At 41.0% G+C, this 27,665-nt stretch overlaps 1 protein-coding gene across 3 annotated transcripts in view; it reads right to left on the bottom strand.

Annotated features, from left to right (window-relative positions):
* The window catches only part of KIF26B (kinesin family member 26B), a 399,021-nt gene that overhangs the window by 296,290 nt on the left and 75,066 nt on the right, over positions 1-27,665 (bottom strand). The window contains exon 1 of one of the 3 annotated variants that reach the window (XM_048484878.1): positions 21,627-21,699. The exons of the other annotated variants lie outside the window; for them this stretch is intronic. The gene's annotated coding sequence lies outside the window, so the exon portion shown is untranslated. Of the gene's footprint in view, positions 1-21,626; positions 21,700-27,665 lie in introns of those variants that run through there. 3 annotated transcript variants of the gene reach the window in all.

Raw genomic sequence — 27,665 nt, forward strand, 5'->3', positions numbered from 1 at the left:
TTTCTACTGGTAACATAGGGAGCAGGGAACCCTTATGACCACCATGACACTATGGGTGGGATCTTATCGAACATCCCTACTCGGGGGGGGGGGGGGGCAACCAAAGTGGTTAAAGGTCTGGAATTTATGCCCTATGAAGACAGACTTAGGGAACTGAGTATGTTTAGTCTGGAGCAGAGAAGGTTAAACATGATAGCCATGTTTAAATATTTGAAGGGGTGTCATGTTGAAGATGGAATGCAAGAGTAATACATTCAAACTATGGGGAAAGAAATTCCACTAAAACATTAGGAAGAATGTCCTGACAGTAAGGGCTGTACGACAGTGGGATATGCCGCCTTGGAGGGTAGTGGAGTCTGCTTCTGTTAAGATTTTTATATAAAGGCTGGATAGCCATCTGAGGGGAGTGCTTTAATTGTGTGTTCTTGAATGGCAAGAGTTTGGTCTAGTTGGTTCTTGTGACCTCTTCCAACTCTATTGTATGATTCTATATATTTCAGTAGCAACCCCCCGCCCCCCATTATGGCCTTCTTCTATCAAATCACACCTAATAGGACTGTAATGACTGCATGAAATAGCCATCTGCCTTTTGCACACAGCAACACTTATTGAGAATTCTTTTTTAAAAAAAAAACGTTGATGTTACAGTAGCTCTTGAACACAGTTTGGGCAAATTGGGTTTGCATTAAAAAAAAATTCTCTTCCATAATTACCTGGCAGGATCTACCCTATTTGGTCAAAAACCACATAGGATAATGATTGCAGTGAGAAGAGAACTGGGCAAGATTGAGTAGAGAAACTGATAGGATCCAACCCAGGGGTAACACAATGTACAATTGTGCTGAGAGTGTAAATTCATGAGGCCTGGTTCCAGATTCTCACACACAAAATATATTACTGGTACAAAAAAGTCAAAATTAACAATTTCCAAAAAAATATATATCCCTGGGTATAGAAAGTGATGCCAAATTGTGTTTCTATTGCTCTGCCATGAAAACTTTCTAACTTTTCTTTTTCCTAAGATTTAAAGGAGAAACACAATGTTCCACCACTTGATTTCATCCAGTATCATTTTCAACTAATTACACATATGAATACATCCAAGTTCTATATGGCGAATGCTGATGGTTTATTTTGTTTATCAAATGACAAAGCTATTCTTTCTATGGGCAGAACCAGATAGGCAATAAAACAAAAATGACATCTATTCTCCTGCAACCAAGAAGATAGTTAAAAATTGTTTTATTTCATGAGAAATCTAAATTAACCATGCTTACAGCTGACATATCAAATGCAATTCCATTTGGTCAAGTATACTCTTTATTTTCCCCTCCAAGACTTGCTTGATGGGCTGTTGTGATATCCTTCATTTCGCTCAGCATGCAGCTTACAGAACCCTTGGCAGGGGGCTTATCAATCTGATAGCAGCAATAAGAGGGAGGAAAAAAATAACATTGAGAGTGAGATGGGTTAACAAAGGAAGTTGGAAACAAAGCAGTCATTATCTTCTGTTGATGTAAGTGTGGACACTTCATGCAGCCCACTGAAGGCCAATGAAACAAGGATTACTTCCTAGCCAAACATTCATACTTGAGTATTTTGTTATCTGTATATCTTGCTATTTATTTATTTATTTATTTATTTATTTATTTACCGCCCTATCCCCTGAGGGCTCTGGGCGGTGAACAAAAGATTTATGGAGGAGAAGTCGATTTATAGCTACCAATCTTGATCCTCTCCGAAACCGGAACTCCGAAACCACTGAACCGAATGCTCTCAAAATTTTACACGTGTTCGCTTATGTATGCAAGTGTATTTTCCACACCTCCCCTCCCTCAGGTAACGCACCTGAGCCAGGTAAAACGCTTTCCCACACACACCTGCAGCCCCGCTGCTGCCCACTCCACCACTGAACGCTGCGCCTGTTACACTCATGCACTCTCATGCTGCCTCGCTGATTGGCTGTGCTGCCTACAGCTGCGTCACTGCATTCTTCCACCGCCACCGCCCATCCCCTCCACCCACCACCTCCTGCTGCGCATATCCAACACTGGCAATCCGTCTGCGTGCCCACCTCACTCACCACTCTTCACTCCCGCACCCACAAAATCCCAGCCGCCTACTTTCGCGCCACATTCCACTGCCCCTCATGGCCCCAACGCCGACATGCCTGGCCCCACCCCTGCCTCCGCGCAAACCTCTGCTGCCCAAAATGCCCACATCGCCGTGCCTGTCTCCGTGCCTCCCTCTGGCCCAACTTCTCCTGCCCCAAACGCCCACAACAACGCACCATTCTCCCCGCCTAACTCTGCGGCTACTTCTGCGGCTACTGCGGCTCTGCGGCTAACTCTGCGGCTACTGATCAATTCTCATTATGAGAAAAGTAAGGGCTTCATTAACACAGGCTTAATTTTCTTTCATTTCCATTTCACCAAACTCAGCCACAGCAATGTGTGGCCGGGTACCGCTAGTGCTCTATATATTGGCTCCCCCAAAACCAATTCAGAAACTCTAGTTGGTGCAAAATCCATGGCTTAGCGATTATTAGGAGCTGGATGGAGCATGCATAATATACCTATTCTTCTGACACTCATTTACCGATTAAAAACACACACAGGTATATTCAGCTGAATACACCTGTAGCCAAAAAAGCCAAACACAGTGGGCTTTTTTGACTTTTTTAATCTCCATCCCACCCCCAGCTAATATTTACTAAGTCCATGTGGACTGGGGAGCCAGTGGATGGGGGGAGGGAGAGAGAGATCTACGTGTCGTGCTGGGCAGGCTCAGTGTAGCATGGTGTTCTATCACCCACTGACGGGGGAGAGAGAGAGATTCCCCATGCTGTTCTGACCAGCTCTGGAGAAATCTGTCCTCTGCGAAAGCTTTTCAAGCCCTCTAGGGATAGTGGGAGAGGAAGATTCTCCAGGCTGCGCTGAACCTTGTCCCTCAAGGACTTGGAAAGCATCAGTGCAGTAGAGAAAAAGACAAATCTCCATGTCACACTGAGTCCCCTTCTGACACTTTCCAAGCCCTCTGAGGCAGAGGGAGACAGATAGATCTCCATTTTACCCTGAGTCCCCCAACAATGCTTTCCAAGCCCTCCAAGGCTTGGGAAATGCTGGAAGGGACAGTTCTCTCCCTGCCCTGCCATTTCCCAAGCCCCCAAAGTTTGGGGTTCAGGTTTTTTAACCCAAATATTCTCAGTAATAGCCGAATAAAGCTCATGGATATTGGCTTTATTTGGTTTTACCGAATATTTCCACATAACCCCCCCACAAAAAAATGTACTGATTTTTTAATCAGTTCTCATGTCTATTAAGGATTACCTGTTTTCAGGTAAACCTGCCTAAAATGACTCTAATCTGGGAATCAAACCAGACATATGGAATATCTATGTATTGGGATTTCCTCTTTCTAAAAATCCCAACGTGCAGTCATGGGCAGCTGCTCTGAAGATTCTGGAAGGGGTTGCTGATCAAGAGAGACTTAACTCTGTCTTTGCATGCCACTTCCATGGCTTAAAACATCTCTCCAAATGTGCAACTGGTTCTAATAGGAAGATGCACAAATTCAAGCACCTATTCCAAAAGAGCAGTTTGCAGCTTTGGAGACAGAAAGGGCATTTAAAGTCTTGAAAGATACATGGGAGGAAAGAGTTGAACACTATTTCCTTACCCAAGGACCCTTCTGCAGTCTTCAAAGCCGTCCATGAAGAATAGGGTTTTTTCTTTTTCAGCACCTCACTAAGTGGAACATTCTCAGCCTGACTCTGTCTGTTGCCAGATCTGTTAACTTTTCAGCACAAACAAAACCCTTTTCATTTTCCCAAGCATTCTGGGATGTTAAGTCCCTTTTTAGTTTCTACCCTTTTATATGATGCTATCCAAATTTAACTTCTACTGCTGTTTTTTGATTATTTGTTTTGCTAACTTTTTGTTTTGCTGACTTTTTGTCAGCTGTATCGGAAAAAAATTTGTCCATTATCATGCTGCTTTTATTGATTTTTACTGATGATTGTACTGTTTCATTAGCATTTACTCTGAAACTGTTTTGGTGTCTTATTCAGAGTGTGCAGAACATAATTTGGTTTTAATAATACATGTTTCAAATCCAAACAGATTCATTTATAATATTCAGGAGCAGTTGCAGCCTTTCAGTCTGACACTTATTCTGGTATCTTGCTTTCTTGTTCCATTTCCGCAGGAGGGGGGAGGCAGAAGAGGTAATGAGGTGAGTGACTTACCCAGCAGATACGTTCTTGACAGAGATGTCATCAAGTCAGAACAATTATCCCATTTTCCAGTTAAACAGGGTCACCCTGATTGATATTTCTGCACGTTTCAATTTTTCACTGATCATTGCATCCTCACTGGCTTTAAAGGGGCTTTCTCATACAATATAAACATGTATTCTACATTTATCAGAACAGTATCATTCTCTGGTCTACATTTGCTAGGACTTTAACCATTATAGCAACCAAACTAGCTTTGCCTGCATATGCTAGAGCTTTAGAGACTGCGGATGGAATACAGGCATAGATTGAAGGCTTCCTCTCACAATAATAAACAAACACAAATACACAAACATAGCAGACAAAAGAAACAGCGGTACAAAAATCAACCAAGCACAACAAAGTATGGAAGTAGCACTGAGGGTCTCAGTTCACTCATACACCAATTCATCCCTGCACTCATATTACCGTTTTCTTTAGAACGAAGACACTTTCTTCTATCTGTCTGAACTTGGGGGAAAAATTCACGTGGGTAAGGGGACCAATTCCTGAAAATATCAGTCCAACTGGGGAAAAGCCAATTATACTTTGAAATACATTTACCACAAATATGGCTACTACACACATGCATTTAGCTTTAATTTTGATATTAAAGAACTTAAGTCAACAACAGAACCAAGTCTGAATTTGAGACATTTTCTTGGCAGTTAATCTACAAGAACTGGAATTGGTTTGGGCATGGTTGTTTCACACATATACCTTCTCTGTGCATTTTCATGGTTGTAAAGTTAATTTAGTTTCTTCTGCATGTGCCTTAAATATTAAAGATTTTACGGGAGGATGGCTGGAGGTGGGTGAGAGTGGGTGGAGGAAAGCAAAACAACACAAACATTGCACACCAGGAAAAAGCCAAAAGCAACTTTACTCTCTCTAAGCAGGGAGGCATTCATTCCTAGGTTTTCCACATTCAAACACAGTCTTCTAACCTCAGTACCAGACTCTCATAAGTGAGAATAACCACTTGGAAAAATCAGGAATACATAAACCATAGTCCTTATAAATTTTGAGGGACCTACCATATTGATCCAAATCTTTAACTTTCTGTATTAAGAAAATGTGTACCTGCTTGAATCTCAACAGTATTTTATTAGAGCTTATGGTTTAAACACAAACAATTGAGAAACTAAAAACTATCTGATGGCAGTAGCCTTGGATCCTATCCAGCAGATTCAGCCTGGACAACCAGTGCAGTGTAGTGGTTAACAGCAGTGGATTCTAATCTGGACAACTGGGTTTAATTTCCCACTCCTCCATCTGAGTGGTGAACTCTTATCTGGTGAACTGGATTTGTTTCCCTGCTCCTGCACTTGAAGCTTGATGGGTGACCTTGGGCTAATCACAATCCTTCAGAACTCTCTCAGCCCCACCTACCTCACAAGGTGTCTGTTGAGGGGAGGAGGAGGAGGAGGAGGAGGAGGAGGAAGAAGAAGAAGAAGAAGAAGAAGAAGAAGAAGAAGAAGAAGAAGAAGAAGAAGAAGAAGAAGAAGAAGAAGAAGAAGAAGAAGAAGAAGAAGAAGAAGAAGAAGAGTTTGGATTTATACCCCCCCTTTCTCCCCTGCAGGAGACTCAAAGGGGCTTACAATCTCCTTGCCCTTCCCCCCTCACAACAAACACCCTGTGAGGTAGGTGGGGCTGAGAGAGCTCCGAGAAGCTGTGACTAGCCCAAGGTCACCCAGCTGGCATGTGTGGGAGTGTACAGGCTAATCTGAATTCCCCAGATAAGCCTCCACAGCTCAGGCGGCAGAGCTGGGAATCAAACCCGGTTCCTCCAGATTAGATACATGAGCTCTTAACCTCCTACGCCACTGGGAAGGGAAAGGAAAGGAGTTTTTAAGTTTCCTTGAGTCCTACAGGAGAGAAAAGTGGGGGTATAAATCCAAACTCTTCTTTTTTATCTAATGAGAAGCTTTGGTGTGGGATGCAACAATACAGCATCAACATATGTCAAACTTTAAAACACCGAAAAAATAAGGTATCTGACTATTTTGTTAAAGGAAGAAGCTACTCATGAAAAAAAATCCCCTCAGATATGTTCTTCTGAAATGCATACGTGATAGATAACACCCACCTCTCCCCGGACTAAATCATTAGTGTCTATTCTGGATATATTATTGTAAATCTGACTGCTGAATAGATTGAAGAGGAAAAGGCCTTTACAGATCTAAGAGATGTTAAGACACTTTCCTATAAGATATTACTATGCTCTGCAATTAGAGTCCAATATTGATATCAGCAGGTGTTTTCCACTTAAAACTAAAAGCCTTTATCTCAATCCATATCTTTAATGGATTTTGCCCAGCATCTTGTAATAGCACACAATGGTAATAAGGGACCCTAACACTATCAAAAATAATAATATCCTTTTGTCATGACTTTCAACCATCTCCCAAATAGTATGATTAAAGGTTAATTTCATGGCCATTTATTTCCAGATAAGTGCAGGATATATTTCCTACATATGGTTTTTTATGTGCTCGAGTTTCCATGGTGGAAAACCCCCCATTAAGGTGATCATTCTGAATTCCAAGTTTTTTTTTAAAGAACTGTAGCAAGGATAGAAGAGAGAAACTCCAGACCACCAAGGGTGTTATCTTGATTGGTTTGCCCTATATTGCCCAACTAATGCAGCTATTACATACCATCAAATTCATTCCTGCTCAGAGGAGTTCACACAAAAAGCCCCCAATTTCCTAGAAACCATAGCATAACACAAAATCAAAACCAAAAAAGTAAAAGGCAGAATCCTTATTCTTTTTGAGTTAGATGCTTGGTACATTATGTTGGATGTGTCAGATTTTCATTTGGTTTAATTGTTACTTTGATCCAAACAAATTCATTTTTGAAAATTAAATTCTATTACCTGCCTCAAAATGGGGTGGTCTAGAGATGGAAGTGAATAAATACAATTAAAAATAAATAACTATTTCTGTCTACTAGAACAAAATTCACAAGACCAACAAAATGCTATTTGAAGTAATCCTACAAAATCCAGACAAAATTGAACACTTTCCAATTCACTACAGTCCCAAGCCAGTATTCTTGCATAAGCCCAACTTAATTTCAATACCACAGCAGCCATATCAGCAGCTTTTGCTATTGTTTTGATGCCTCCCTTTCCCAGTCCATGCTGTTAGGGGGATCACCCATAAGGACAACAAGGTACAAATCACCAGTGGTGAAGCCACCAGGGGACAGGGGAGTGCGCAATGCACCAGGCGCACCGATTCTGATGACATGGGGGGTGGTTCTGGTGACACAGCCCCCCCGCCCCCCTTCCGCAGCGCCCCCCTGCCCCCCTGGTGCACCCCCCCAGCGCACCCCCCCCACTTACTTTTAGGAATGGAACATCCCAGAGAAGAAACCTGCCTGTGTTGCCTGGGCCTGGTGGGAACTACATTTCCCAGGGGCTCTTGGGAAATGTAGTTCCCACCAGGCCCAGGCAACTCAGGCAGGCTTCTTCGGCCTGCTCCTTTCCTAAAAGTAAGTGGAATGGGGTGCTGCGAGGGGGGGCTGCCGCGAGGGGGTGGGGGCGCCGTGGGGGTGGCGAAAATGCCAGAGTGCGCACCGGGCGCACTCTGGCCTAGCTACGCCTCTGCAAATCACTGATGGAAAAAGACTAGAAACCTTGCATATGCTTCTATTTTAGGAATATTAAGGACTATTAAGAGAGTATGAACTACACAGGGAAAGCCCTGCTCCACTTGCAGTGCCATGGTCACTACTGCAGTTGCTGTGGTATGAAACTACTCCTTTATTCATTTGTGGAAACAACATACACGTGCTGTAATTTCAAAAATGTAATATAAAATACTTGCCCTGCAGAAAGCCAAAATGGAGGAGAGGCCTATGGAAAAGTAGGGTATAAATGAAGTAAATAAAAATCAGATTCTTAAGAACAAAGCATCTTTAATTGTTTTTCCATTGAAAGTTTCACTCACATGCTGTATGTAAAAACTCTGCTAGAGCGGTCCAAATGTCCATCTAGTCCTCCCTGTTTCTCACAGTGGCCAACCACATGCCTTTAGGAAGCCAAAACCCAACACCATCCATCTCCTCCTGGTTTCAGAGGTGCCTTGTCTCCAAATATGGAATCTTGCAACTTTTACTACAAATCTGAAGCATTTTTCAGGCTTATCAAAAGCTCTGCCCAGCATGTTCACAGCTCCAGTCTCTGGATTTAAGTATCCATACATTTCGCCATGTTAAGAATAAGATATATTAATATAATCTCATTCATACTGCTTTATGTTATTTTTTTAATCTTATCTTACTCTCAAGGCTGACTGCAATATGACGACAAAGCACCCCAAACACATGAACAAACAGTATAGCACAGTTTTCTTTCTCTGGTTTTTCTCCCCATGGTTGGATTTTGCCTCAATTCCACAAAAAGAAAAATTCCCAAGTACTGATTTCAGTAAAAGATGTGGTTGCTCTACTCTTTTGATCTAAATAATAACCTCCTCTTCTTCATCTATTAGGAAACAGAATAGAAACTGCTGCAGCAATAATCCATATAAAAACTGATTTTTTAAAAACAAAATAACAAAATTGAGATGAAATCCCTCTTCCATTCTTCTTTAGCCTTTTTATTAATACCTTTCAAGGTCTTTACAGAACTAATTACTCTAAAGCCATACTTGTGGAAAAGAGTTAATAGAATTTTTAATACCAACATAAAACCATAACAAGATTTTATCTCACATCCTTTGATATGTGAAACAAACAGTTACTCCAGGAGGCTTTGGGAAATAGTTATGGAAAACCACAGGTGACAAATTAACCATAGAATTGCTCCCCATTTCTCCCCTATTGCAACAGAAACATACTGAGATTTTAAAATAAATGAACAAAGAAGTCATGAAGGTCAAAATCAGTTTTGTTCATGCGGTCTACTATGCTTGTGGTAAATTATATAGAAAATCACAATTACCTGTTTTGAAAAGAATACCCTTTCACATTTTCTCTAATTTTTTTCTATATGTTCACAAACTATTAAAATGCATCTGTGTTCAAATACGCACAACCGGTTCATACTTGCCAGCACAGCTAGATTATTTGAATGTGTGAACAAGGGAAAAAATGGGATAGAATCAGTAGTGAGATTCAAATAATTTAACAACTGGTTGTTTACATTTTAACAACCGGTTCTTCCAAAGCGGTGTGAACCAGAGGTTAGCCTGTGTATCCTGGAGTATCAGGGAGATGGGAGTGTTCGGATGGAAGATAGTGCAGCGTAGCCAAAATCTAAAGGCTCTGAGCCATGCTTTGAGTTCTAGGGTATTTTGCCCTAATTCCAATCACAAAGCTGCGTAAGGAACACAGTTTGGAACTCCCATTATTTGATGAAAATTTTTTGATTGAGGGACATTCAAAACATGGTTCACGGCTTGAATCCAGATAGGAATCCCATAAAGTAGTTGGGATTCAATCTTTGTATTAAAGATCCTCAATGCAGCAGGGATAAACAAATGCCCTCTACTATAAAAGAAATGAAGGATGGTATCTTTATATACAATTAACAGGAAGGTCAAAGGTGGATTTGAGAAATTATCATTTTAATTTCAGGATTCAGAGCAGGAGAAAAAAATTTGCCAAAAAGAAGACCATTTGGTTAAATTTATATATAAGTGACTGGTAGAGTTTGAGACACATACAGAAACAGTTAAAGAGATGATGATTCACTGGGCTACAAATGTTGGTCGTGCTACTAGGCTTGAATATTGGGAAAGAGTGTGAGGTATAGAAGTAATATTTTCAATTTGTGTTAAACTAAAAGAGAATGTCTGTAAAATGTTTTATAGAATGTACTTGCGCCCCAAGAGATTATTTCTTACATACAAATCGGTCTCCCCAAAATGTTGGAAATGTAACTATATGGTAAGTTCTTTTTTCCATCTTTGCCGGACATGTAATCAAGCAAAGAAAGTTTGGGTAAATACTCATGTGTCGATTAAGACTATAATTAAAGTAGAGATTGGCTTTATACCAGACATAGCAAAAAGAAAACAAAAATATGATACATTGCTACTATATATGGTTACAACCGGTAGGTTGCTATATGCCAGAACCTGGAAATCCCAGAGACAAGGACATAGGTAAGGGGGGGTTCCCGGGTTCAATCCCCACAATTACATGTCCAAAGCTTCGCCCTCTGTTTGTGGGCTTTTTTGTATTTTAGTGGGGTTTTTTTCAGTTTGTGGCCTGTAGGGAACACAGCTTTTAGGCTAGCAGCACCAAACTTTCAGGGTTTTTTGGGAGACTCTCCTGATGATACCACCCAAGTCTGGTGAGGTTTGGTTCAGGGGGGCCAAAGTTATGGACTCCCAAAGGGGGTGCCCCATCCCCCATTGGGAGCTAATAGGAGATGGGGCTCCATAACTTTGGACCCACCTTTGAGGCTCCATAACTTTGGACCCCCTGAACCAAAATTCACCAAACCTGGGTGATATCATCAGGAGAGTCTCCTGAAGATACCATGAAAGTTTGGTGCTGCTAGCTTAACAATTGCACCCCTGACAGCAGGCACCCCTCAAATTTCCCCAGATTCTCCTTTTAAATCCACTCCCTTCGGCATGGATTAAAAGGGAGAATCTGAGGTCCCCAGTTTAAACATTGAAAGTGATGCTGTTTCAGGGTGGGGGATAATCCACCCTAAACAGGATCACTTTTCAATGTTGTTTTAACTGGGGACCCCAGATTCTCCCTTTAAGGTGGATTTAAAAGGAAAATCTGGGCTCCCTAGTTTAAACACAATTGAAAGTGATGCTGTTTGGGGGTGGATTCCAGCATCACAGCGGCCGCCCATGGCCCCCCCCCCTGAAAAACTCAGATTTTGCATCAGGCTTCATTTTCCCTAGCTACACCTTTGCCCGGAGGGGAGGGCAGAAGGGACTGCCGGCTGCTGGCTGGGAGCCCAGCTGGTGGGGGCAGGGCAAGGGTGTCTGTCATCCCCAGCCTTGGAGAGCTGCTTTTATAAGCACTGAGGCTGGGGCAGGGCTTGGAGAGGCATGGCCACACCCTCCAGGGTGTGTCCCCAAACCCACCCCACAAAAAATCTATAGCTACGCCACTGGTCAGAGAATTGGTTAATTTAACTAATTGACTTCACTAAAATGGATAATAATAATCTTTGCTGAGAAACCCAAATTGAGATTTATATGTAGAGATTTGAGAACCATTAATAATCTTCCTAAAAACAAGATACTCCGGTATATCAACTTCAGCTTTTGAATTATAGGTAGTATGCAAAAAAAAAGTTAGAAATTGTATTTTGCATGGTTGTATTTTTTATATAGTAAAGGATACCTCACAAAAAGTATTTTGAATATCTTTTTCTCTGTATTTAATCAGATTTTTTTAAAAAAATTCAATATATGAAGAGAATTAGAAAGCAATTTTATTAGAAAGGGATTTTATTCTCTTTCCAATAATTTCTCAGTGGCTCTAGAGTATTTCCTGAATGAGCCATTTTTAAACAATGGTTGGGAGATCATTAATATAACAACAAAAATGTATAATTGTGCATACTAAATTCTTGACGTTGTCTGGAGTCCCTGATGCTGGCCTTTCAGCCACTGACTCCTCCCTCCCCAGCATGCAGCTTAACTCTGCTTCCCACAGGGGTCTTCTTGGGGGCCCAGATAAAAGAATGATGGAAGCAGCAGCCCCAGGAGCAGCCACCCTGACCCAGGCACCTCAAAAACCAGCAAACAGTTGGAGCGACCAAAGAGCAGTGGCCCAAACATTCCCAGTCAGGCACACAGCGGCTAGAGTGAAGCCATGAATGCTGGAGGGAGGGGCAGAATAGGGGAGAACTCTGAGTCTCCCAAGTCCTAGGGTCACCTGAGGCTGCCTGGAGTAAAAAGTGGTCAGGTGAAGGACTAGGGCGTAAGAACCCTCAGGGAGGAAGGGCCAGGATACAAGGGCAGGGCCAGAAGCCAGGGGGTGTGGAAGGCAGGAGGGGAGGGATATAAAGGCCAGGGGTTCTGATGGACAGGGAGGAGGGACTGGCTTGCTGTTGCTCCTGTGAGAGCCTTCTAGGCAGCCAGTTGGGTCACCCTCTCAGCTCTAGAGGAGGCTCTATCTGAGGCCACAGGACAGACCCCGCCAGCCCAGTTGAGTGGCCCGGAATAGGGACTCCCAGGGCTCCAAAGACATGTATAAGTATATATAAAATTTAGAATTTTCTTTTATTTTGTATTCAATAAAGGTGTTTAAGATTCAAAAGGGGGAAAAAGAAAAAAGAAAACAATAATTCTCAGTTCCTTGGTATAGTTGTCTCCATCTGAACAAGGACATGTAAGTCCATGTTTCTTTTCTTTTGCTATTATTTTTGCTGAAAACTTCTATTCATTCTTTAAAAAACCAAAACAATAATCATGAATGGAAAATAAACCACAAAATTGCAGCATACATCATTAGTTAAGTGTTTCAATGGCTAGATAAGCTACTCAGTGTTAAAACTACTAAAGCTGAGAGCAGAAGGATCCCACTGTTTGCAGTTAATGATTTCAGATCTTAAGCAGTTACATTAATCTTTCATTCTGGCTGATTAAAAACAGAGTAGTGATTGGTGTAAACAACTCCCTAGATAACAATATAAGTAACTGAAGGGCAGCTGTAGAAAAAGACCAGTTCATGATTCTGAAGTTATAATTTTGTAATGAAATGATACTTTATCTACTAATGCATATGCAATTTATTATTGACATTTATTATTGAAAACTTCTTAAAGCCTGAAGTATCAAAGGTAAAATAACAACCAGATAGAACATAAGTTCAAAAACTCTAGTCCTGAGAAGAGGATCCTAAGATGCATGATCAAAGCAGCAGCCAAGAACCAAAGTAAACATGTTAACTTATATGTATCTATAATTTTTCCTGACATATTATTTGACCATTTCACTTTTAGTTTCAGATGCCTGCCATACAATGAATATATATAATCTACAACCATTTCTCTGACCAGGAAAAAAAAAGTAAGCTGTTTAACTGACTGACAAGCTAATTATGGAAGATTATGAAGTCAGGGGAAAAAGAGGCCACAATACCAAAAAGATATTCAAAAGAGTACCTTTTTTAAAGCAAATTATGTTCAGATACAACAGAGCTCCATGTGAAACACATTTGGCTAAAACAGAAAAGCATAATACAAATATGAAGTAACTATATGAATGTCATACAACAGCAAATCAAGATCTTATTTTAACAATGCAGATTAGTTTACATCTGCCATATTCAAACTTCAAAATCATATGACACGGCTCTGTGTTAACTTCTTAAATTGTACCTAAAGACAGGACTTGTATTAATTATTCCATCAGTCAGCAAAGAAACAACTACCTATTTCCAGCTTTGTCATTAGAACTAGATCTCTCCTAGTCCTTTAGATGATTCACCAACTGGCCACTGTTTGAAAAGAACTGTGCCCAAGCTAATGCAAAGATGCATTCTGCTGAAAAATGAGATGCCACATGTGTGGTCAGCAAAACTGTGACAATGAGTATCTACTTAAACTAGGAACTAAACTGTAATAAAAACCTTTGCAATGGAATTTAGATATTTATTTTAAAGTACTCTCTGTTTTGGCAGGCCTATGAAGGGAAAGATTGATAAGAGCAGGGCACAGGAAGACACCACCCCACCCCACACACACACACACAAAGTTGAACGAATACAGCAAATAAGATTTCCCCTGACTCTGGGGACAGGATTATGAAAGATTTTCAAAAGTCACAAGAATGGAACAGAAAGCCTTTCTAAATTGCATTTCTTGGATTTTATTTTATTATCTTCATGGCACAGTTATTACATATTAAAACTAACGGCTCTCCTCTGCTAGTAACCTAATATGGGATGTGATTGATATCCCTATCAGTACTTTAGAGAGGTCTTTGAATTTCATAAGTGGAATTAGAGAAAGCAGGAGATGGTGGGTGGAATATCCTTGCATGCAATATAGTGAGCATAAGGTTTTTACTGCACCATATAAAATCTTGGCTGAACAAAATGTGCACTCAACATAATTCATTTTTGTATCTGTATATAATTCTTGCCTAATTCTGTGACTGTATTTCTATGTATTCATCTATTATCATCCTTCTCGTTCTTCCCTTTCACACCTTGCTTCCTGACAAAATTCAGATGGTAGGATCCTTTCGCCTGCATTTAAACAAATGCGCGGCCCGTGTTTCGTCTGGCACACCCATTGTGTATGGTTTCCAGCTACAGGCCACATCAATCACTGAGTGGAGGGTGGTGGCGCAATCTGTGGACTGCTGCCCCACGAAGCCAAAGCAGGCCTGCATCCATAGCTGCTACCGACTAGAACAAGTCACATTTCCCCCTAAAAATAACCAAGTCAGTGAAAACAGTCTACTTTGTCTTTAATAGAGACTTCCAGAACAGAAAATTCCTATCTGTTACTTATGATCACAACCAAGTCATTTCATTATAAGTGCCTACTGGAACAGTGCAGTGTCAGAAGCATCTCAAAGAATGCATAGTGCTTCTGTACTAATGTAGACATCACCATCAGTGCCAATTGTCCAAGTCTAGACAGTCCTCAAGGTTGTGTCAGTGCACTGCAATTTCTCTGTGGAAAATCTCCTTTCACTGTCAGACAGCCATTGTATAGGAGACATTCAGTCTGCAAATTATCAGTTTTACCCCTAAAATCTCTGCACTGCAAAACAGTGACAACAACCAGATAGCCTGACAGGATTTGGTTCTCGCTTGAGTTAACTGATAGAATTTGTATTTAGTAGAATTGCTGTTTATTGTCACTGGATAGCCCTGGCTTTTTGAAGCAAACATGACTGGATCTAATTTATGAGGCCCTCTATGGGTCATTTTCTGTCTGGTCACATGAATGTGTGCGCAGAAAAATTATTCTCTACCTTACTAATAAAATTAGATCTGTTTTCCTACAATGAAACAACTTCTTATTTTTCAAACCTTTTTATACTGATTCCATTTCTATACCATAAGAAAACATTATTTATTTATCTTTTTAAAGTATGTATAAGCTTGCTTTTCTCCCAGTTAACTAATATCAAAGGTAGCTAAAAGTTTTTTTAAAATATAAATCTGTGAAAAGTGTGAAAAGGCAAGCACCACCATCTTAAATTGAATTTGAAAAACATACGAGCAGCCCGAGCAAAGACTGTAAAATGGGAGGTCTATGTTTCCCATAATTAGCCTCAGACAGCAAATGGGCTACCACATTCTAAACATTCTATAGTTCCCTACTTATCATCCAGGGCTTTTAACTAAGGGGTGTTTCCAGATGGGTTGAAGGAGGTGGTGGTCCGCCCACTATTGAAAAGACCATCTTTAGATCCTAGTGATCTGGCCAATTACTGCCCTCTTTCAAACCTATCGTTTCTGGGGAAGATAATTGAGAGAACGGTGTTGGAGCAGCTTCAGGGCTTTCTGGATGACACATCCGCACTTGATCCCTTCCAGTCCGGCTTCCGTGCTGGGCATGAGTCGGCTGTCCTAACAGCCGTCACAGATACACTCCACGTTCAGTTGGACCGAGGTGGATCGGTGCTATTGGTATTGTTAGACCTGACCACAGCGTTTGATACAATCAATCATGATCTTTTGGCCCACTGCCTGGCCGTTTCTGGGGTTCGTAGTGTTGCCTTAAATTGGCTCATCTCATTTCTCCAGGACCAGACTCAGCAAGTGAGGTGTGGAGACAGGGATTCCTGGCGGTGCCCCTTCAATGTGGGGTGTCGCAGGGGGCTCTTTTGTCCCCACTGTTATTCAACATCTACATGCAACCCCTTGCTCAGCTGGTGCAGAGCTTTGGACTGATCTGTCATCAGTATGCGGATGACACTCAGCTCATTCTGTTGATGGAGGGTGGGTCAGTTACTGTCCCTGCGGCTCTGCACCACTGTTTGAAGGCAGTAGCTGGATGGTTGAGGCACACCAGGTTAAAACTTTAAGGCATTCATGGCCTGGGGCCCTCATACCTCATACCTGTCTTTCCCCCTATGTCCCCACCTGGCCTCTGCGTTCTGCAGAGGCCAATTTGCTGGTGGTCTCTGCCCCCTCCATGATTTGGTTAGCCTCCACCTGGACCAGCGCCTTCAGTGCATTTGCCCCAATATGGTGGAACATTCTTCCACCAACCATTAGGGCCCTGCAGGACCTTGGCCAGTTCCATGGGACTCTAAAGACTGAGCTGTTCCGCCAAGCATTTGGAGGAGAGTAATTGTTGATTGCTAACCATATTTTCCATCATTGGTCCACCCCCATGATAAGGAGCTGCATTCGATTGTTTCTGACTTTGATGGGATTTTTATCACCATCTGTAATCTTGTTCTGTTTTTATGTTTAATTACAGTTTTATGGTTGTTGTGATTTTAATGTTTGATTATTCTGTTCACCACTCAGAACCCTTCGGGGGTGGGTGGTATAATAAATTTAATAATTAATAAATAAATAATAACAGCCAGAAGAAAGCAGGCAATATTAAAGGATGAAACAGATACTCTCTCAAAAATGAAACACTTCACTTCTCATTGTAACTACCCCATGTGCTTCAAAGTCAGAGTGCAGTTTTATTGATAACTAGCCATTTGTGTCATAGATATGACCTTGCAGAAACAATAATGATGAGCTAGTTGATAGAATACTGATCTAGGGCCAAAAAGAAGTGTTACTGTAAAGGCCAGATAGCCTTTTGCCTTACAATGCAATAGCACAACCTCAGGAAATTTCTGAGAGCATTCAGCAAGCAATTCTTGGAGGACACCTTCAGTATAACTAATGAGTATTCTTTTCAGCACCTTGAATGCTAGCATTCCGACCTGAAATTCCATCTCCACTGTTCATGAAAGCAATGAGTTACTGTCATGGTTACATACAAAAAGCAGGAGTTATACTACTGCTGTTTAAAGTTGCGTCTGAACTCAAATCTTAAAAAGTAACACTATGTAAACAGTAATTTGAATGTATAGATCACAGTTCCTGACATTCCATCCCGTTCTCTCAGGATGCTGTCATAGTTTAGTGTGGCAAAGAAAAAGTGCAAAATCAAGCTATTCAGCTATCGGCAGGTTCATGACCAGCAGGGAACATGATCAGAGGTAGGGGGCAAGTTCAGAAGTTACCTTAGTGGCATTTGAATGCACCTTTTTAATTGTTTCATCAAAAGTGAACAACACTTATCCACTCTCATGGTGAAAAAGAAAATGCTCCATTGGAGATACAGCTTTCACTGTCAATTCATTTCAATTTCACTGTCAATTCCTTGCTCTCATAACAATATGGGATAGATATAAATATCACTACTACACTAAAATTCCCTACCGGGCATCACGAACATAAAGTTGTTAAATTTACAAAATATAAATAACAAGCCATGGTTAACTTATAAGGAATTACTACTATGGAACAATGAAATAACACAACTAAAGGAAAGAGAGAACTAGAAGCCCCTTGCTCATCTTTGTGTTCAGTCTTGGATGATGGTTTGCCCACTCTTGAAAAGACCAACTTTAGATTCAAGTGAACTGGCCAATTACCACCTGGTTTCAAATTGTTCGTTTCTGGGCAAGGTAATTGAGAGAGTGGTGTTGGAGAAGCACAGACCTTTCTGAATGATACATTGGCCTTGGATCCCTTCCAGTCTGGTTTCCATGCTGGGTTCGAGACAGAGACAGTGGTTGTTGCTGTCACAGTTCAGCTCTGCATGCAGCTTGACAGAGGCGGATCAGCATTGCTGGTATTGCTAGGTCTTACCGCAGCTTTTGACATGGTCGATCACCATCTTCTGATCCACCGCCTTGGAATCCAGGGCACGGCTTAGGCTTGGTTGTGACCCATATGGCAAAAACAGCTTTTTTCCATCTTCGCCAAGCTCGACAGCTGGCCCCATATATCTCTTAGAGCGACTTGGCCACAGTGATCCATGCAACGGTCACTTCTAGACTTGACTACTGTAACTTTCTCTGCGCTGGCCTTCCTCATCCCTGATTTGGCGTTTGAAGCTGGTCCAACACGCAGTGGCTAGGCTTCTGGCAGGTGTACCATCGTGGGAGCACATTACACCAGTTCTCCACTCACTACATTGGCTCCCAGTTGAGTTCCGAGTTAAGTTTAAAGTGTTGGTATTAACCTTTAAGGCCATTAGCCGGCTGGGACCTTCATAACTTAAGAACAGCATCTCCTGGTACTGCCCTAATTGGACCCTCCATTCCTCGGAGGCTAACCTCTTGGTGATCCCTGCCCCTTGGAGATACATCTAGCTTCAACCAGGGCTAGGGCATTTGCTGCTCCAGCCCCCACTAGGTGGATTGCTTTACCATCTTCTATTCGGGTCCTGCAAAATCTGAAAGAGTTCCACAGGGCCAGTAAAACTGAATTATTTCACCAAGCATTCAGTTGAGGCCAAAGCCTCCCCATTGTCTTTCCATGTCATCTGTACTATTGCCAGACTCTCCTAGGAGGGTGGGAGCATGTAAGGATTTTTATAAGTCGCATGTGAGTTTAGCTTGTTTAGTATGTTTTTTAATGTTTAATAATTAGATAATGATTGAGTTAGTAACTTTTATACCATATTGTATTGTATGAATTTTGTGAACCGCTTTAAGCGGTTTCAGGAGAGCGGCATATGAAGGAAGGAAGGAAGGAAGGAAGGAAGGAAGGAAGGAAGGAAGGAAGGAAGGAAGGAAGGAAGGAAGGAAGGAAGGAAGGAAGGAAGGAAGGAAGGAAGGAAGGAAGGAAGGAAGGAAGGAAGGAAGGAAGGAAGGAAGGAAGGAAGGAAGGAAGGAAGGAAGGAAGGAAGGAAGGAATTATTTGGTTTTGAGCAGCAAGGTCAGCGAGGGCAGCTGCTGGGTCATCCATTACCCTCTAAGGAAAGATGGTTTGTTTTCCCTGTCAATTGGTGGATGCAATCCATACTGGCTCCCACATAGCACAAGGGTCGGGTTTCAGCATTTGGAGTTGCTCCAAAAACAATCACACAAGCAAAGCACTGTGTGGAGAATGCCTGTACCAGTCTGAAGTTAAGAAGGCAGAAATCCATCAGCCAGTCAGCACACAGTCAGGGGCAAGCCAAGGGGTGAGGTAATACTGTTCCAATCTGAAGTTCAGGTTTTCCAGAAGATGAAGCAGAGGGATGGCAACACAGCCACAAGGAAATTGCGCAATTGCACCCACTACTGCTTGCTGACCCCCACCCCCATTTGTAGTTAGCTGGGTAGCCCTTAACCTTCATCCTGCAAGAACTCACTACTTTCAAGCAATCAGTATCTATATAATAACCGGGTGATGCTTAATCTGCAATTCAGCTCTCAGATGCCACCATAGTTGCTCTGCAGGTGAGTCTGGTGAACTAAGGGCTTGAGTTCTCTCAGATGGTGACTGGCTGGAAGTCAGGAATGGCTTACAAGGCTGGAGATTTTCTGCCAAAATCTCCTGCTGCTCTTTAGACTCATTGTGCTGGGTTTCTGTCAGAGCTGGTATCTCCCTAAACATTTCCTCTTCAGGGGATTTTCTACTGTCCAGGACTGACCCACGATACCACACATTCAGATTTTTAGATGTCATTTATTGTCTGCTTCCTAATTCATTCAGATCCATCTTCTGTTTCAGGAGTCCACAATCTTTTTGAACCCATGGGCACATTTGGAGTTCTGATATAGCATGATGGGCAAAGCAATGAAATGGCTGCCACGAAATGGCGGCTACCAGAGGCAAAGTCAGCTACAATATGATTGTCACAGTTTAACTTCAGTAATACAGCATAGAACGTTGTGATGTGGTGGCAGCTGGTGCCAAAGCAATATTTTAAAACATTTGCATAGCTAGTCAAATCTCCCATAGTTAATCAGAAGCCTTGCTGAGCAAAAGCCCTACCTGGTTACCGGAAAAGGTTCTGACAGGCACCATGGCACCCACTAGCACCATGTTGAGGACTCCTGTTCTATTATATCCAACTTTGGCTTCAGACAGCCCTTTCATAAAGTTCTCCCGTTAGTGGCTGACCCTACAAAGATACATTACAGCTGTTACTATATTTACACAATTATATTTGTATAACGTACAAAATAACCTCTGCATTAAAAGTGTAATTCATCCTTGTTTGCTTAAATGAAAAAAATTAGGATGAACAGGCAGATCCCCCTATGAATGACTATGAAGTGTTTGGCAGGACATTTCCCATAAAGGGACTGATAAAGGTGTACAAAAATAATAGGTAGGTCTTGCTATAAACAGGATTATCATTATTTTCAGACTCATCCCACACAACCAAGTTGTTCTCCAAAGACGAACTACCTACCAAAGTTGTACATAACCACTGCTTGATATAACAAACCTAAAACTGTAATTGTAGACTATACAACTAGGAGATTCTACTAAAGTAAATCCTTCAAAAACCGCTTATGGTGCAGTCTATTATAGATGGAGTTGCACTCTCCTACCTAAACTATTAGCCTTACAAATGGACAGCCAAGTATCATCTATGGCACAAATCCAACTATGACTCAGTCACCAGCAGCAGCCCATCTTGGCAACAAGTGATCTCACCAGTTATGCAGTGGCGTAGGAGCAGCAGTGGCATAGGAGGTTAAGAACTCGTGTATCTAATCTGGAGGAACTGGATTTGATTCCCAGCTCTGCCGCCTGAGCTGTGGAGGCTTATCTGGGGAATTCAGATTAGCCTGTACACTCCCACACACGCCAGCTGGGTGACCTTGGACTAGTCACAGCTTCTCGGAGCTCTCTCAGCCCCACCTACCTCACAGGGTGTTTGTTGTGATGGGGGAAGGGCAAGGAGATTGTAAGCCCCTTTGAGCCTCCTGCAGGAGAGAAAGGGGTGATATAAATCCAAACTCTTCTTCTTATGCACTGTTCTGTTCACATCCAGTTTTGATTACTGGAATGTATGGAGCTGTTTATGAAATCTATTGTAAACTATCGTTTGTTTATAAGGACAGTAAGACTGTTTGCTAGTAAGGATATGAGAAAACACATCACCCTAGTACAGTGGTGGCAACCCTATGGCATTCCAGATGTTCATGAAGTACAATTCCCATCAGCTCCTGCCAGCCAATAGGCCATGCTGGCAGGGGATAATGGGAATTGTAGTCCATTAACATCTGGAGTGCCATAGGTTCGCCACCACGGCCCTAGTACTTCAAGAGATCCACTAGCCACTGATATAGTTTAGGGCACGATTCAAAATGTTGCTTCATAGCTTTAAAGCCCTAAATGGCCTGGAACTAGAGTATCTGCAGAACTGCCTGCTCCCATACACGCCTATCAAATAGTAACTCATTAGATATTAACCTACTTTGTGTGATCTCACCTTTAGAGGTGAAATGGACAGCTACAAGAGACAAGAAATTATCTGTTGTGGTGCTTCATCTATAGAATTCTCTCCCTTCACCTATTCACCTGGTACCTAAAGGACAAAAAAAAGTGACAAATTAAAGTCCATTCATCTGCAAAAGGAAAAATGAAAGGATGAACAGCCCTGGCTTAGATTGGGGTCACATGGGGAGCCAGAGGGGAAGGTTAACTTTTCAACCCCAACTCAATTTTGCTAATCAAATCTTCCTCCCCCGCTGATACTAGCACTCTTAAACAGAGAAAAAAAGATTTTTAAATGTCCTCATGATCTCAGATTCAGTGATAATTTAACACAATCCTATGAATAAATTTTATACATGCATTTTAAGGGGCACCTAAGATCAAAAGTTCATAAAAGCTATTTCTCTTCACAACTTAACATTTTCAGTACTTTTGTGTCTTCATGATTTCTTGCTGTTTTTCCCCCATAAAGGATATTTTAAAGATAATGTTGGGAGCATTCAGTTATTTTGTCTAGCACTATCCCCAAATGTAGTTTAACACACATGTCCTTATTGTACTTAGCTCTTGTAACATAAGTTAAAAACATCAGAAGTGATAAACGATAAAAGATTTTGGAATGAGAAAAATTTGTCATTTTGACAAGTGAGTTATGATAGAGGTTGTTGAAGTCTCCTCTAGCTGTACAAGTGAGTGCAGCATTTTTTCCCTAAAATACTGTTCAAGGTTAGATATACTGAAAACTATACGGGTTTCTCAAGATTTATATTAAAATTCTGAACAGTGAATAGTATGAGTATGCGTATGCAGCTTCAGCTAAACACATCTGTACTTTCTGAACATTTCTGATCCAAATTGTCTGATTTCCAGTACAGTACTATTTTTATTATACATCTTTATCTCTGAATGTACACCCAAAGATCTTATGTTGCTAATCACATGAGCGTATCTCAAAAATGTCTAGGAATCTTTTCACTTAAACTAAATTCCACTATATTCAATGGAATTCAGTCACAAGGTGTCACAAGGTGTCATAGGATTACAATACTAATATGGTTCTGGTGGGTTTTCCAGGCTGTGTGGCCGTGGTCTGGTGGATTTTGTTCCTAACATTTCACCTGCATCTGTGGCTGGCATCTTCAGAGGTGTATCACAGAGGGAAGACTGTTACACACTGTGATACACCTCTGAAGATGCCAGCCACAGATGCAGGCGAAACGTTAGGAACAAGATCCACCAGACCATGGCCACACAGCCCAGAAAACCCACCAGAATCAGCTGAATCCGGCCATGAAAGCCTTCGACAATACAATACTAGTATGGTTTACTCCTTTTAGTAAATGCTAGTGAGCAGAGCTTATTTATGCATATGTCACAGTGACACATCACTATGATAATCACTACCATTTATCACAACAGCTGATTGAAATCATAACGTGGATAAGCACCAAATGTTATTTCAGTTACTACACAGTTATAGTTTCAAATTACATATAATTAAGACAAACTAGCATCCCAAAGTCCATATAATTATTCAAATCCAGATGTTTTCAAATCGTCACAGTCTCAGTGTACATATTTGTAACTGCGGTATAACACTTGAAGTCCTACATGTTCTGAGACTGTCTAAATTCCCATGATAGCTCTCCCAAGGCCATAAGACTCCAAAAGGCAGTAAGAATCTACAATCTTCTATCTGAACTGAAACATGCTCCACAGTATAAACCACATTTTCAGAGTTTACCTTCAGCAGATCATCAGTAAAACAACTATGTATTTGATTGCCTTGACTTAATCCTGGGGTTCTGAAAATCCAAGCTGTAAAAAGCCACAAGTTCCTATAGAAAGCTAAGCCATACATTGTAAGCGTGACATAAGAACATAAGAACATAGGAACAAGCCAGCTGGATCAGACCAGAGTCCATCTAGTCCAGCTCTCTGCTACTCGCAGTGGCCCACCAGGTGCCTTTGGGAGCTCACATGCAGGATGTGAAAGCAATGGCCTTCTGCGGCTGTTGCTCCCGAGCACCTGGTCTGTTAAGGCATTTGCAATCTCAGATCAAAGAGGATCAAGATTGGTAGCCATAAATCGACTTCTCCTCCATAAATCTGTCCAAGCCCCTTTTAAAGCTATCCAGGTTAGTGGCCATCACCACCTCCTGTGGCAGCATATTCCAAACACCAATCACACGTTGCGTGAAGAAGTGTTTCCTTTTATTAGTGCTAATTCTTCCCCCCAGCATTTTCAATGTATGCCCCCTGGTTTTAGTATTGTGAGAAAGAGAGAAAAATTTATCTCTGTCAACATTTTCTACCCCATGTATAATTTTATAGACTTCAATCATATCCCCCCTCAGCCGTCTCCTCTCCAAACTAAAGAGTCCCAAACGCTGCAGCCTCTCCTCATAGGGAAGGTGCTCCAGTCCCTCAATCATCCTTGTTGCCCTTCTCTGCACTTTTTCTATCTCCTCAATATCCTTTTTGAGATGCGGCGACCAGAACTGGACACAGTACTCCAAGTGCGGTCGCACCACTGCTTTATATAAGGGCATGACAATCTTTGCAGTTTTATTCTCAATTCCTTTTCTAATGATCCCCAGCATAGAGTTTGCCTTTTTCACAGCTGCCATGCATTGAGTTGACATTCCCATGGAACTATCAACTAAGACGCCCAAATCCCTTTCCTGGTCTGTGACTGATAGCACTGACCCTTGTAGCTTGTATGTGAAGTTTGGATTTTTTGCCCCTATGTGCATCACTTTGCATTTTGCTACATTGAACTGCATTTGCCATTTCTTAGCCCACTCACCTAATTTATCAAGGTCCGCTTGGAGCTCTTCGCAATCCTTTGTGGTTCTCACCACACTACATAATTTGGTATCATCTGCAAACTTGGCCACCACGCTACCCACCCCTACTTCCAGGTCATTTATGAATAGGTTAAAGAGCACTGGTCCCAAAACGGATCCTTGGGGGACACCACTCCCTACATCTCTCCATTGTGAGAACTTCCCATTTACACCCACTCTTTGCTTCCTGTTTCTTAACCAGTTTTTAATCCATAGGAGGACTTCCCCTCTTATTCCTTCATTGCTGAGTTTTCTCAATAGTCTCTGGTGAGGAACTTTGTCGAAAGCCTTTTGGAAATCCAAGTAGACAATGTCCACTGGTTCCCCCTTATCCACATTCCCACATATCCACATAAACACTTGTGGCTTTTTGCTAACATTGCTATAGGAAATATCTCTATATATCTCTATAAATATATCTCTATACATATATCTCTACAGTTCACAAGTTTCTGTTTGCAATACTGAAGTGAATAAAATACTGTTTGCAATACTGAAGTGAATAAGAGATTCTTGCTTTTGTGGAGTTCCATACATGTTCTGGAATGCTAAGTGGAGCTCTGAGCTGCTGGCTTAATTGTAATATTTCATAATAACAATATTCCAATAATAGTAACTAAGTGGAAACAAGGAGAACGTATTTTGTAGTACAGCAGCAAAGCCAAAAGATCAGTCATAGATATGAACCCACTAAAATATCACTAAATTTAACTATGGACTAGGTACCCTACAAAAATGAAGAATAATGCCTATGTGTGGGTGTGCATGTTAAGTGCTATCTAATCACTTCTGACTTAAGGCAACCATATAATTAATCACATCCAAAATGTCCTATCATCAACAACCATGCTCAGGTTTTCCAATTCCAAACCATTCTGTTTTTCCATATTTTGTCCTAACAGTAGCTTCTTGTCCAGAGTACAGATTGCACATCAAAACAATAAAGTTTGAATAGGCAGGGAGATAAAAGATGCCTGTGCTAACTGAAATGATTCTGCTTTTTTCATGTCCTGTCCAGAGTACAGGTTGCACATCAAAACCATCAGATGTTACAGCACAGCCATTTATTTTAAAAATATCCATGGCTTTTCATGATCCAACAGTGAAAAGCTTTGTTGGAATCTATGAAACACAAGCTGATTTTCTTCAAAAAATCCCTTCATATGCTCCGGTAACTAATGCAAATTTGCAGTACAATCTCTGATGCTGTCGAGAGTGACCATACCTAAGTGTAGAAACATAGCCAAGTTTATCTGGATTTGGCACCAGTAACTCCCTGAGTAACACACAACATAAAACAAAATAGGGTTTTATGGATAAAATTTAAGGGAGATATTAAAAACAAGGTATATAGTTAAGGCATATATAAAACTGACACAGCACAGTTGGTTCTTATGGTAAACAGTTTCCAGAGCATGTCTGTGTATACAGTAATCTGACTGTCTGAAATATATGTTCTCAATAAACAAATTGTCATCTTGACAGAATTCTATAAGTCACTTTCCTGCTTAATTTCATGCTCCTAGCCCAAATCTTCCTACAATTTTTTATTCTGGTCTGTTTCCTACTTTGTGTTATAGTCACCTATGATTATAAGCAAATCTAGTTTAGGTGTGTGATAAATTTCTTTCTTGATACTTGCATAAAAGCTTTCAAATTTCTTCCTTTTCTGCATCTGTAGCTGGTGCATTAATGTGAATGATAGTTATGTTGATAGTTATGTCCATAAAGTCTAAGAATATTATTTGGTCAGACTTTGCATTAAAGCCCCTGATGGCTTGTGCTACATCTTGCCCCATTCTGCATTTGTTATTTCCTGAGTAAAATACTTTGTAATTTTTTGACTGAAAAAGCTCTAATCCAGTCCACTTTAATTTCTCACTCCTAGCATTGCAAAGTCTAAAAGTTCCATTTCTCGTTTTACAATTTTCAGTAATATATCCTTGGGAGACACCAAGATTAACTGTTGGTCAGGGAAACTAATCCAAATCCCTTCAAAATATTTATTCATATAGCTAGAGTGACTATACAGTGTGCTGGATCCTTGTTCTTCTAGGGATGGAATTTTTTAAAGTGGAACAAGGCTTGTTATTTAAAAGGCAAATCCATAAGATCCAATCAGTGCATTAAAAAGCCATCACATGAAATACTATATGTCCACTCAAAACCAGTGCCAGAGCACAAATAATTCCAAAGGAAGCTTGCTACCTTGATAGTTCATTGAGAAATGTGGTAGGATATAAAAAGAAAAAACGATCAATTGGAATGTTGTAGCATAAAAATACAAAAATGTTAAACACTGCTATAATGAAAAATCATTAGTGAAGTCCTTCAAAGAGTTTATTAAGGGACACCATATGATGTATGGTTTTTAGGACTCCTAATTATTTTTAATCAAAGTTTTCACATAAATGACAGCATTGTAGAACATGAGAATACAAGATTACCAGTCTGCTGGCTGTGGTCCTGTTTGTTGCTTAACTTTTCAGCAAGTCCTAGAGAAACTGAGCTTCATACAGAGCAGGTGGAGCTTGGGAAAAAGGCCAGCTGTTAATCACACTCTAAGGCAAAATTTTCATTTACTCATTTTATGTTTTCCAGGCATTGACCTGCTCATTTTTCAGTCATTTTAGAGTGTGAGTGCTTTGATCATGTTCCAACCCAAATACTATTGTTTACATACAGTTTAGCACCATACAATTTGTTAAACCTTGATCTGGAACTATTTCAGACACCAGGCTGCATACTTCACAAGCTGTGCAGTTTACACCTGAGGCTCTTCTGGCTCAGAAATGCTACGGTTTCTTTTTCTTTCTTGCAGGTAAACATTCATTCCCATTCTTTTCAATAGATGTCTTAGTAATAGCCTCTCCAGAGGTTAAGAAGTGCACAGAGATGATTGGCACCAGTGACTTGTAAGAGGCATTTCCAGTACTGTAGACAAAAAGAACAGCAGACTCATTGCCTGCTGTTTGCAGAGCTGTACCGAAACAGCATTTTTCCTTTAATTTTATGAAATGTTCACTTACAACTGACAGAAACACAAGAGTCTCAAGGGAAAGGCAATTGCTTCATATGAAAAGAGCTTAGGGAAGGAAGGCATCTCACAGTTCTGTTCCATTTATATGCTTTATGAGGCCATTCTATAAACCTGCATTATGTTGTAATTACTATAGTGCTTAAAT

This window comes from Sphaerodactylus townsendi, linkage group LG01 (assembly GCF_021028975.2).
Source record: "Sphaerodactylus townsendi isolate TG3544 linkage group LG01, MPM_Stown_v2.3, whole genome shotgun sequence".
Lineage (NCBI taxonomy): Eukaryota > Metazoa > Chordata > Lepidosauria > Squamata > Sphaerodactylidae > Sphaerodactylus > Sphaerodactylus townsendi.